The sequence below is a fragment of the Rhinolophus hipposideros genome (genome assembly GCF_964194185.1).
Source record: "Rhinolophus hipposideros genome assembly, chromosome: 11".
Lineage (NCBI taxonomy): Eukaryota > Metazoa > Chordata > Mammalia > Chiroptera > Rhinolophidae > Rhinolophus > Rhinolophus hipposideros.
In genome coordinates, this window is record NC_138057.1 from 27178172 (window position 1) to 27192531 (window position 14360).

The 14360-nt window shown below is 32.9% G+C and overlaps 1 protein-coding gene across 31 annotated transcripts in view; it reads left to right on the forward strand.

Moving 5' to 3' along the window:
- Positions 1-14360, forward strand: part of PTPRD (protein tyrosine phosphatase receptor type D) — a 2053994-nt gene that overhangs the window by 237009 nt on the left and 1802625 nt on the right. For all 31 annotated transcript variants that reach the window (XM_081066962.1, XM_081066971.1, XM_081066973.1 and 28 more), the window contains exon 2: positions 12688-12742. The gene's annotated coding sequence lies outside the window, so the exon portion shown is untranslated. The remainder of the gene's footprint in view (positions 1-12687; positions 12743-14360) is intronic.

The window sequence follows — 14360 nt, forward strand, 5'->3', positions numbered from 1 at the left end:
ATAATCTATTGGCACTGTCTCCACCAAGTTACTTCCTGCTGCTTGTATTTTGGAAGAGCATTAATAGGCTTTTAAGGAAGCTGCACTAGCCTTTGGCTGGGCAGATTTGAGCTTTATTCAAACAAACAAACAAGAAAAAAAACCCACAAAATATGCAAATGAATAAAGAATCAGTTTTTTTAAAGGTCTGCCTTTGAAAATCAAAAAGATAAATCAATTGAATTAATATAATAAAATGAGATGTGACTATATCCAGGTAATTGATATTAATATTTTTTCCTGAAAGTGTTCACAGAATTTCCAGTATACATCTCAATGTATTCTCTAATACCACTTTAGATTTAGCTTAGTAAACATGATCAGCAAATTTCTGCTGACAATATTAAACTATATTTTAATATCTGAAATCTACATATTAGTTAAGTAGGTATTTTGCAGAGGAGTTTCTTCTATTTTTTCAATACTTCCTATATTTAAATACAAAATGTTTCTAAAATACTGCAATTCACATTAGCATAATGTTGAACCTGAAAAGAAAAGTCTGAATACTTTGAATATATCCCAAATGTATTTGATCAAGGAAGCATTTTGGATTTTGTTTATTTGCTAACATAGCAGAAAACTAAGTTTTGCTGAATTGTGTGGAAAAATACCAACATAGAGATTTCTCATTTATGAGTTCTTTAGTAATTCAAATCAAATAATTAGACAATGCCAACATAGAAAGGTAATTGTTGCAGATTTGCATTTTGCCAAAAGAACTTACCTGTTTTACCAAAAGAAAATTTACCACAATATAAACTTATAATTACATGTAATTCTAAGGTGCTTGTTTTCCAGATTATTTAACTAAGAGAAATAATGTATTTTGAAGCCTTTAAAAAATGTGCATTGATTTAGAGAACAGATTTTTAAGAGCCATTTGCCATGCCCCTATCATGTAACAGTTGGACACATGTTAAGGTCAGAGGAAGGTACTGTGACTACAGACAGAATTAGGGCATCTAGTATACACTTAAAGATCACACAGGAATCATCACTCCCATGTCCCACGTTCCCTCTACCAGAATTATTGGATGTACTTCCCACCTCTCAGTGAAAAATAGCATGAAGATGTAGCTGAAAAAAGAAAAGAGGACATAATGTCACACTAGCTGTACCCTTATATTTCATCATCTCCGTGTGATTCCTCCCAGCAATATGACAGACAAGGTATCTCAAAGCACGTTCCCAGTGCAGACTGGATACAAAACAACTGAATGAAATACAATAAATATTCTTGTAAACTCAGAGCTGAGAGTCAAAAATGTACGGAACATTTCGGACAAAAACCCAAGAAGAAGAATCAAATATGTCTATTCTGTGCACATGCATAAACACCAGAAACCCAGAGTCTTAGTTCTAAGGTCATAAAGGGGATCAGAGACAGCATCTGTGGAATTTGGGGACTTCTCCCCTAAGTTAGATTGAATTTCATGTACACTTATACAAAAAAGGTACATAATGCTTACATTAGTTTTTTTTTTTTTTTTTTTTTTTTTTTTTTACTTTATTGGGGGACATTGTGTACTTCCAGGCCTTTTTTCCAAGTCAAGTTGTTGTCCTTCCAATCTTAGTTGTGGAGGGCGCAGTTCAGCTCCAGGTCCAGTTGCCGTTTCTAGTTGCAGGGGGCGCAGCCCACCATCCCTTGCGGGACTTGAGGAATTGAACTGAAGATCTGAAAACCCATTGGCCCATGTGGGAACCGAACCGGCAGCCTTCGGAGTTAGGAGCATGGAGCTCTAACTGCCTGAGCCACCGGCCGGCCCCACATTAGCATTTTAACAGTCAAAACTGGAGACATTCTAAATGCATATCATCTTAAATATATATCAATATTTATATGCATATCAGAATACATAAACAAATATACATCATTAACTTGAATTCCATAAACATAAGGCTGAGCAAATTGCAAAAGTATTCATAAAGAATAATATGTTTATATATAGTGTTAAAACAGCTAAACAATACTATTTTTGGTTTAGAAGCATATATATACATATATATATATTTATGTTCTTCCATATATATATATATATATATATATATATATATATACATATACATACACACACACACACACACACACACACACATATATATATAAACATTCACGAATGTAGGAAGAGCATGGGGATTATAATAGCTAATTAGGTGGTTAGTCACCTCATGGAGTGAGAGGATAATGTAGTTGGGGAACATAATACAGTAGGTTTCAATTTTATTGATGAGATTCTATTTTCAAGCTGAATTGTGAGTATATTGAAGTTTACTTTGTTATTTGTTATGTTTTAGATATTTAATTGTAAGTAAATACTTTATTCAATTAATCCCTGAAAAGTCTTAGGGGATTTGTAATACTTTATTTAATTTTATTAGGCATTAGCTGTGTTTTGGGGGTAACTTTCCAATGTAATATAGAAAAAAATACCAAATCATATTTTGTACCAAATGATTATGCTTTTTTTCTTGTGGATATAAGTTTCACATAACTGGACTGAGAATTTGATAAATAATATGATGACCCAACAAGGTTGCCACAAACTTTAATTCTAAAGAGCTTGCTATCATTTTGTAAGAGGTGAAGAAATGTCTTGATTTTTAGAGCATAAGGTTGTTTGAACTTTCTATTCTTATTTTATCAATAGTCTTAATGTTAATGACCTTAGAATGATTCCTCTGCAAGTTTTTACTCATTTCCCATGTTTCCCAAATTCTCTCTTCTGGGATGCTGAGATTCAAGAGAGTGATGAGAGTCGTATTGTTGAGGTTAGAAGATAGTGGAAATAAAAAAAAGTACTGTAAATATCATAAATGATGCAAACATAATGTTTGTTTGGTTAATATTAATGACTGAAAAGTACTGTTAGGAAGTGGAGTAAACAAACTCTGGTATGGTCAAATGCCTGGAAAGGAAAAGCATTAGGTTTTGTCATTAGTGGTTCCATCAGTATCATTGACTATAATTGCAAATTTTTTCACAGAGATTGTTTTGATGCAAATTTTACGACTACCTCAATAACATTAATACAACCACAACTCCACCTTCAAAACCCTTATTTTAAGGGAGCGGTTTTTAAGGGATATTTTTAAAGGGAGAGTTTCAAAAAGAAAGTTGTAACATAGCTCAGCATATTAGAAATTGTTTTTCTAAAGATGATTATGTTATTTTGGATTCAGGTAAACTAGCTGATAAATTGGGTTAAAACTGGGTTTTCTGAATTTTTTTAGGATCTTGTTAAAGGAAAATTACCATATGTATCTTGCCTCACATACACACTCTGTGGCATATCAACTTAGAGAGAATTTTACTCAACTATAAGCTCTACTGAATATAAGTTAATCTTTCTGTCATGATACAGAAGTCACCTAAAGAAATTATGGCACTGAGGGATCAGTATTGTGGATATTATACAAGTGAAGCAGATAAATAAAAGTTAATATAGATTTCTCTGGTTGAAATCCTGCAGAAAATAAGTTTATCCTATTTTGTAAACTCTGTACTTACTTCAAGTTACTTAGATAACATATTATGGTAGCTAAAGTAATAGAAAAATGAGTGCCATCGTTGTATAATCAAATACTAATAGATTGGGATTAGGTTTATATCCAATATCACAAAACGCTTGAAGAAGCAATACATTTGATTACATATGCTCTTGGAATTATAAATCTATACACTTCCACAAATGTAGCTATGAATACTTGTGATCTATATTTCATTCCTTTAACCTAACACATAAGACAATTATCTCTTTTATATAAGCAGGACCTCAACTGCTCTGTCTGCAGAAGTTTTGTAAACTTTCTACTTGAATAGCAATAAATCATCTTAATTCACCTGTAGTCAAATCAAATGCGGTGAAGAGGACAGAGGAAGAATAGGAATGACAATAGTCACAACTAACTACCAAGTATAAGAATCTGCCCAACTGTGATGCACTAATATTGGGTTAAGTACTTCCAGCTCCAAAACAAGAACTCAGATTAGCAGGAGTATTCATATAGTCATAATAATCTATTGGTAGTAAAACAGCATAAGTTAATTTTGTACGTTTGATTTTAGTAGTGTTTTGTTAAAAGTTAGTGAACATAACTCAATTAGGTTCAAAAATAAGGTGAAAATGGAGTGCCTTTCAAAGGTTAATGAGGTAAAAATGGGTTGCATTAGAATAGAACTACAAGCAGACCCCACAGATTGATGAAATAAGAATCCACCTTAGGCAGTCCTCCTTCCACCACATTCTGTTCTCAAAGTTAGTACATAGTCATGAATTTGAATTTACCTTCCAATGCCTCCAAAATTAACATGTATACCTAATATTGACTCAAAATTAAGTCTCTCTCACAAGCTGTGTTTCCCTAAAGAGAGTTGCTGACTCATCTATGCAGGTGCGCATTTGAGACTTTCTACCTTCACTATCAAAGTACCATCTGGAAAATAAAAATACCTTGTTTCCCCCAAAATAAGACTTATCCAGACAATCAGCTCTAATGTACCTTATGGAGCAAAAATTAATATAAGATCCACTCTTATTTTACTATAAGACCGGGTATAATATAATATAATATAATATAATATAATATAATATAATATAATATTAGTATAATACCGGGTCTTATATTAATTTTTGCTCCAAAAGATGGATTGGAGCTGATTGTCTGTCTAAGTCTTATTTTGGGGGAAATACAGTATATATAATGTTGTATGTTTCTGTGCATTTCCTTATGTCTACAAATATCCATTCTTTAAAAAGCTTAAGAAATTAATAAAGAAAGAGAAAAACATGAGGCTTTATTTTATTTTATTTCATTTTATTTTTTGAGCAAATGTGAAACAAAATTTAGGAATTTTCTACTCAGCAAATTTGAATTGCAACGTCTGGGTATTGCTAACCCCTGATTTCCCAGTATTACTTCTCGATGAAATTATAGCTTCTGATCCAATCCTCTGCACATTTAAAGACTAAGAATGTCAGCCATGACTGAACCCAACATGATTATTTAGTGCCCTGTATCACTTCATGGCTTTAACACGGTATCTTTCTTTTTGGAGGGGGGTGGTTAATAAGAAGACCTATTTGAACAAATCCAGCTCTTTAGTTAGATATGGTTTATGTGTGACTTGTGAGCTCTATCAAAGTATAATTTGGCACTGAGAGAAACATATTTGTTAATGTTGACTGTATAATAGACACTGCAGAAAGCCAGGGAAATACATGATTGATTGATTTTAATAATGTTCATATGAGCCACCCCAGAGAATATCAAGTAAAATAAATATCATGTAATAAAAAGGGTTTTAGGTAACAGAATTTTTATAGAATGCTTATTTCCAAGATAAATTGACTTGGTTCTGAATGTTACTTTTTAGTTTATTTGACTCCATTTGACTAAAAAGGAAATCTTTGCTGATTAATTGATGAAACATTAAAAACTGATATGGTTTTCTGGGTTCATGTATAACAAAATAAAGAAAAGGGGAAAAGTGTATTCTGTAGACCTAGTGTAATAGGTCTATTTATTAATCCATAAAATGTTATCTAATCCATACTGTCCCATACCTGTGAACTTGTACCACCCCACAAGCTAGTTCCACACATCCTCATGCCTTAACAACTATCATTAACATTTGTCTTTTCATTATTTGAATGCTGAGTTGCTTTGTACCAACATGCTCTTGGACATTTTCCAGTCTTACCAATGATAAATTTCTGTTGACATTCAATTCCCATCCGCTATCTTTTTTATACCCTAGTAGATAAATGTGGGACATCTGTACCTTCCAGTATATTTTAGTGTGAACTTAAAACTGCTTGAAAAATAAAATTTATTATCATATTAAAGATACATAGATTTGTTCTCTATAAGTTTAATAAGCATATTAGGTAGTATTTCCTCCACATTAGAAAAAAGAAAAAAAAAAGCTGGACTTCACTGAAATTGAAACATTTGCTTTGTGAAAGATAGTGTCAAAACAATAAAAGACTAGCCACAAACTGAAAGAAAATATTTGCAAAAAAGACTCATCTGATACAGGATTGTGTCTTATGTCAGATTGTTGTAACAGAATAACAGAGACTACTTGGCTAAAACAACAGACATTTATTTCTCACAATTCGAAGTCTAAGATCAAGGTACCAACAAATGTGGTGTCCTGTGAGGGCCCTCTTCCAGATTTCAGACTGCCAACTTCTTCTTGTGTCCTCAGATGGTAGAAAACGTGTGAGAGATCTCCCTGGGTACCTTTTATAAGGTCACTAATACCATTCATAGGGCTCCATCCTTATCACCTAATTACCTTTCAAAATTACCTTATCACCTAATTACCAGGGAGAGAGATCTCCCTGGGTACCTTTTATAAGGTCACTAATACCATTCATAGGGCTCCATCCTTGTCACCTAAATACCTTTCAAAGGCTCTATCTTCTAATACTGTCATATTTGGTGTTAGAATTTCAACATCTGAATTTTGAAAGGACACAATAAAATTGATCCATTTCAGACTGTTATTCAAAATATTGAAAGAACTCTTAAAACTCAATAATAAGAAAACAAATAACCCTATTATAAAACTTTAATAGATACCTCACCAAAGAAGCTATGTGCATGGCAAATGATCATATGAAAAGATTTTCTACATCATATGTCATCAGGGAAATGGAAATTAATACAATGACATGATACCATTACATACCTATAGGATACTGATTATACCAATTGCTCATGAGGATGTGGAGAAACAGAAATTCTCATTCATTGGTTGTGGCACAGCTACTTGGGAAGACGTTTTGTCAATTTCTTACACAACTAAACATACTCTTACCATGCTATGATTTAGCATCCATATGCCTTGGTATCTATCCAAAGGAGTTGACAATTTATTTCCACATGACATTTGGACATGGATGGTTATAACACCTTTATTCATAATTGCCCAAACTAGTAAGCGACCAAGATTTTTTGTCAGTGTATGAATGGATACATAAACTGGTACATCCAGACAATGGAGTAGTAGTTAGTGCTAAAAAGAAATGAACTATCAAGCCATGCGAAGACAAGGAGGAATGTTAGATGCATATCGCTAAATGAAAGAAGCCAAATTTAACAGACTGCATACTGTTTGATTTCAACTATACACTGCTCTGGAAAAGGCAAAACTATGTACTCAATGAAAAGATCAGTGGCTGCCACGGTTTGGAGAGCGGGAAGGACGCATAGGCTGAACACTAAGAATATTTAGGGCAATGGCATTACTCTGTGTGGTAATACAGTGATGGATATATATCATTATACGTTTGTCCAATTTCATCGATTTCATAACACTAAGCGTGAGTCCTAATGTACACTATAGACTTTGTGTGATAATGATGTGTCAGTTTTTAATAAGGGATAAAAGTTTTTGACATGTAACTGACCAAGAGCATGCTATTAAGAATGATTCAGAGGCCGTGTTGTTGCTCAGAGGGACAGAGGGGTAGAATTTTGACTATGGCGATGTATGCCATGCATGGGGCACTGTTTTCACCACTTCTACTATGTGTTCATCATTCCTGTTTTAAATCAGTAGAGTTCTATTTCATCCTCCAACAGCTATTTTCTGACATTCCTTTTGACTAAAATTAAATAGTGCTGTTAAAAATCTACATAACATTTCATGTTAAGAAAGTGGATCATAGGCATATGTGATTGGCAATTTTAGATAACTTTCAGTTAGAAGTTCAGACTGATGTTAATATTGCCCCATGGAAAGTAACCCAAGGAAAAAAAAGTCTGGAAGAAAAACAAAATGTACTCATGAAAGACAGGATTTGTCTGGACTAGCCCCAGTGAAGGGCAATGGAGTATAAAGAGAGGCAGGACCAAGGAAGAGAAGCAAAAAGCAATTGGGTAGGTGGTGGGGGAGTGTGTATGGCTCATGAGAATGAAAATGGGTGGAGACTGGTAGGGTGGGTATATGTGAGAGTGAGGAGAAAGAGAATTCTCCCATGGCTAGGATTTGTCCACCTGGCAGAATAAGCATTTAAATGTGTATTTTAATGATGGCACAATTATTCAGCACACCAAGCTATAATTGTTTGTTGCAAAATTTCAAACAAATTGATAATCAGCCATATGGACATAACCAACTTTAATCAGAACTGTCCAGTTGCTGTAAGGCTTATGCAAGAATACATAGTCTGTGGAATTATAGTACCTCTCAGTTTGAGATGTGCATCTTCTGCTATTGACTCCAGTTAATGTAACCAAAGGACAGGATAGCAAGACACTCCAGATCAACCTCCAGACATGGGCAAAAGATGCTATCAAATATTATCTTCAGCTCTAATCATAATATAAACACTGAATTTAGAATGGAAAAGAGCTCCATAATTTCATTAGTTCCTCATGAAATTGTTTGAAACATATCTATTCAGATATGTTTTTGGAGTTCTAATATCACTTATAGTTTAGAATAATACAATGATCTTATGAAAGTACAGCATATGTAGTCTATGCTATATTAATTTTAATTACTGTATTGTACGTTTTCCTATATTTTCTAATCTTTGTTTTTATGATATTTTGTGCACTTTTTTGTTTAATGTTTTGACATTCTGGAACAGGTAATTGGTTGATTGATCAATACGTTTAAAACCCAAATTGAGTCCTATAATGAACCAGGTATTGTGTTGAATCTTAGGAATAATAAGCTTGATAGACATGGTTTGTTTTCAAGGAGAACAAGTTCTTGTTATAGATGACATGAACCAAGAGCTAGGGAATGGATTTTGCTTCCAATTTTTCTTTTCACATTTTTTTTTCCATGGAGTTCTATTAATCTTTATATTGAAACATTTATTTCAACACTTGATCTTAGGATCCAATTTGTTCTTTAAAATGCTATTATCAATTCTAATGTTTTCTGTTGTGTTTTTGTAAAACGCTTAAATTTAATGTAATTTTGTATTGTCATATATAAAAGCTTTTAAAAGATTACTCAAAGATTTCTCAAAATATATTTTCATGTACAATTGAAGTCACAAATATGATCATTTATAATTCATAATAATAATTTTGATTAGTTTCTTTATCCAAGAGATAACTATTGAACACTTACTGTGAGTCAGAAACTCTGGTGGGTGATTGGAAGTCATCAGTGTACAAAAAGAAGATTAGTATTTTTGGCTTCAGTCTTCACAAATCTTCCTTTCTAGGACAGGTTGGGAAAGGTTAGTAGGGCTCAGAAAAGGAAATTACATAATTGTACTATAATAAGTAGGATGAAAGACTTACTGGATGTAACATTAGCACCTAAAATAAATATGTAACATAAATATGGAACAGCAGAAAAGGCTCAACATCAAGGAAATGTTTTCCATGATTCTGATTGTTGCTTGCTTTTTAAAATAAAAATCATAGCTTTTCCAAGAGGTGTGGGGTATGGCTATTTAAATGTGAAATATGCTTTTTGTTAAAAGTCATACCATGTATGCTATATCATTATGCCTTTTGAGGAATTGCACTGTTTTTATTTTTCTTTCAATAAAATTTTAATCTCTAGTAGGAAACATACTAGGGAGTAAATACCAACTAGAGGAAAACGCACACATCAATATTCCTTAAGGGAATTTGAATCCAAAGGATTACTTAAATTACTTTGCTTTAGTCTATGAACGTCCTGTATTCACTAGATAATTATCTATGCATATGTTGTAATTTGGCTTTTTGAAGATTGTTTAAATAATTTTAATATATGAAATATACCTATCCTGTGGTTTCTAGCCTATACATTCATTAATCATATACATTTTCCTATTGCTACAAAGATTCAGTAATAATCACCCTTCTTGACTACGTTGATGCCTTTGTTATTTCTGAATTCTTGCATATTTTTATCTTAAATGTATAGAAATAGAACAAAAATTGGCACCAACATTGAAATTTTTAGAGCATTCACTGCTTATTTAAAAGTTGTTAAATGTCTTCTATACTCTATTTTATTAAAAAGGAAGCTTATATTCTTGAGTAAACAAAGCAAACAAGTAAAGAAAACTTGTCACCTATAAATGACGCACAACAAAATCAAAGGGACATTCTTGATGTGGACAATAGCCAAAATGATTTGATGGTCTCCCAATGAAATGCATGTGAAGTCCACACTAATTAGCTTATAAATCTGACTGATACTTGAGTTTATTTGGGCTAGAAAGACTACCTACTGTCAAGCAATCAAGCACTACCCCTTTAATTGCAATTTATTCCAACAACCAGAATTTATCGATCCTAGCATACACTTATGCCACAGCAGTATCATTATTTGACTTTATTTTAACAGCTTCAAAAGGTTAGAAAGTTGGAAACCACTGTGAAAGAGATCATTAAAAAGTTGAGTTGCTACCATTGCTTCCCATGACTACTGTACAGATATGTGAACTTATATAGAAGTAGAAGGAAAAAGGAACTACTATTTATTAAGCAATTAATAGGAGCCAGTGCCTTCTTATACCAAATGTTACCTAGTGATCACAAAACATACACACAAAAGCAAGGAAAATCAATACCGTGTTTCCCCAAAAATAAGACCTAGCTTGACAATCAGCTCTAATACGTCTTTTGGAGCAAAAATTAATATAAGACCCGGTATTATTTTACTATAATATAAGACCCAGTTTATATAATATAATTTAATGTAATATAATATAATATAATATAATATAATATGATATAATATAATATATAATACTGGGTCTTAAATAAATTTTTGCTCCAAGAGACACATTAAAGCTGATTGTCTGACTGGGTCTTACTTTTGGGGAAACACAGTATTGTTATTTTACAGATCAACTTCAGCTAAAAAAGGATACATTTCCTGGAACTGTAGTATTTAAATGTTAAAACTGTCTATTTGACTCCAAAGCATGTGTTTAATTTCTTACATGATTTCTTGCAAGATTTTTGTACACTGACCGTTCCACGATATTATGGCCGTCTTGACACACTTTATGTGGCATTTAAAGTGTAAAAACAGCTCATCCACATAAGTTTTGTGCCCATGATGGTCTTTAAAACAGAAACCATCAATACTGTGTTTCCCCCAAAATAAGACCTAGCGGGATTATCAGCTCTAATGCATCTTTTAGAGCAAAAATTACTATCAGACCGAGTCATATATAAGACCGGGTATTATTATATTATGTTATGTTACGTTACGTTACGTTACGTTACATTACATTATGTTATATAAGACTGGGTCTAATATTAAAATAAGACAGGGTCTTATATTAATTTTTGCTCCAAAAGACGCATCAGAGCTGATGGTCCGACTAGGTCATATTTTCAAGGAAACACGGTATCTGATCACTCTCATTTGTTATTTGTATTAACTTTTATAAGCCAAGATGATTTTTTTCTTTATTTAAGCATAGAGTTCCATAGAGTTGTGGAATTTCAACATTAATTAGATAACTACATAGCATACCTGGTAAGATGATTTTACAGCTTCAGCAAATCTTTAGTAAATAGTGAATATGAAGAATCGCTTATAGTTTTGGTATTTTATTTTCTCCCAAGTAAAAGGGCTATCATACTTAATTTAATTTTGACAATTAAAAATTGCATATATTTAAGGTATATGAATTGATGTTTTGATAATACACATTGTGAAGTATTCATCACAATGAAATTAATTAACATATCTGTCACCAATTATAGTTAGCATTTGTGTGTGTATGTGTGAGAGATAAGAACACAAGATTTACCCTTTTAGCAAATTTCAAGTCTATCATAAAGTATTGTTAACTATACTCACATTGTATGTTAGATCTTCAGGGCATATTCGTATTGTGTAACTGAAACTCTGATCCATCGTCCAGTATTTCCTCATAGCCTCCCCCAAGTCCCTGATAATTATCATTCTATTGTCTGTTTTTATGAATTTGACATTTTGGATGCATATATGACTGAGAACAGGCAGTATTTGTCCTACTGCATCTGACTTATTTCATTTAACATAAAGTTCCCAGAATTATACATGTTGTCACAAATGGCAGGATTTCCTTCTCTTTTAAAGGTGACTAATATTCCTGTGTGTGTGTGTGTGTGTGTGTGTGTGTAGTCACATTTTATCCATTCATCTGTCATTATGTAAAAAAAGTATGGGGTTTCCTCAAAAAATTAAAAATACAACTATCTCATCATGCAGCATTTCACTTTTGTATGTATGTATATCAAAAGAGAATGAAACCAGTATCTCCCAGAGATATCTGCATTCCCATATTTATTTCAGCCTTTTTTACAACAGCAAAATATGGAACCGACCTAAATGCCCCTCAATGGGTGAATGGATGAAATTTATTATTATTTCTTAGATATATTTTCTGTGTAGGCCTGTGTGACTGATTAGCTATCACAACTCTTCATTCATCCTCTATAAATCCCTGACGAGATTTAGGCCAGATTTAGTCTGGCTCGCAGGAAAAGAACAAAAGGTGGAGGACCTAAAATTCCTCTTTATATTTTCTAGAGTAGGTATACTTTTAATGCTTTTATTTTTATTCACTTCCATATAATTCCATTTACAGAATAAATAAATTAGCCAATCATTTTTAAAACAATAATTAAATGAGAAATCATGGATCTAGTCCAATGTCCTCATTTTTGCAGGTGAAGAAATGGAGAAGCAAAGAAGTAAAGAACCTGTTTCAAAGTCACACTAATAGTAAGTAATATCTGTTTATCTAGAGTGAGATGCTGGACTATTTGACCCAAGTTTTATCCATTAAATAATGTTTCTAATTTCTGACACGATGTTGAAAGCTGCATGAAACTCTGCTTCCATCTCTGTTTAGACCACATATGTTCAGTGGCACTAATTGCATGCCAGCCTTTGTTCGGTACTCCTGATACTTAGAAAATGAGTTACAGGATGTTCTTTTTAAGGAGCGATGTGTAGCTCATGAGATCATGTGTAATAGCAAATGAAGAAAGCGGCCTTCATTTGAGGGCTTACCATGCCCTCAATTCTTAATATGAGTCATCCCATTTAATCTTCACAGAAATATTGTAAGAGAAATGGTTTTACCCCTATTTTGGAAATAAGCTAAGGCTCTAAAATGGTTGATAGTTTGCCTAATTACAAAGAACTATTTGAGTTAAGAGTTACTATTAAAAAGAGTAAGAGTTACTCTTACTATTTGTGTAAGAGTTAGTTTCAAATTTAAATCTCTCTGACTTCAAGATCCTTGCTTTTTGTATTATGCAATTCTGGACTTAAACAAACAAAGTCATGGATCAATACAGATAGCACATAAATCCCAAGTAGTCTGATGTAATCAGTTCTGTGATAGAGAGCATAGGTCAAGGTGCTAAGTGAAAACTAAGTCGTGAAGATCAATTTGGGTTGACACTGTAAAAATTGATCGGCTTTTCCTATTGACTCCCAACTAGCAAACCTTTAAAAAGCTTGTTATCATGAAGACATTAGATATAATGCTATGGTAAATGAGGGAAAAAAGTGTTGGCAACACATATACATAACGTAGAGGTTGCTATATTGTCAAGATAGAATGAGAATATCAAAGAGGAAGGCTTTTTATTTAGCGTTTGGAATATGATGGTTGAACCAAGTAAATGTCATTTTTGAGTTGGATGCGATATGTATGTGTGGGGTTGGATACATTTTTCTTTCAAGAGGAGAGTATGAGAAGCATGGAGGTGGAAATCAGTAGGGAAATTTTGGCAATAGGGCATACGCTACATCATAGAACATGATAAAAAGAGTGAGACCGTATTTCAAAAATTTGGAGTGGGATTCATCTGTGGAAGTCTTTGAATTCCATTCTAAAACTTACATTTTACTATATAAATGAAAACTAGTCATTGATGGTATTGGTCTTTTGTTATTGTTTTTTGTTTGATTGTTGTTCTCATTGGTACAATGCTATAATCAGAGCTGTGTCTTGGAAGAATTATGATGGCATTATGATGGTTGGAGTATAAGGACAAAAAAACAAAAATGAGGAGACCAAATAGAGGGTATGGAAAACTAATGAGGGCCAATATCCCAACTTAATTTGTATCTGTTAATCTCAAGATCCATCTGTTTTGTCACAAATGGCATTATTTCATCTTTTCTTATGGCCAAGTAGTATTCTATTGTGTATATGTACCACATTTTCATCCAATCACCTATCGAAGGACACTGGTTGTTTCTATGTCTTGGCCACCATGAATAATGCTGCGATGAACATTGGGCTACATATTTCTTCACGGATAAATGTTTTCAAATTTTTGGGGTAGTTGCCTGGAAGAGGGATTGCTGGATCATATCGCGATTA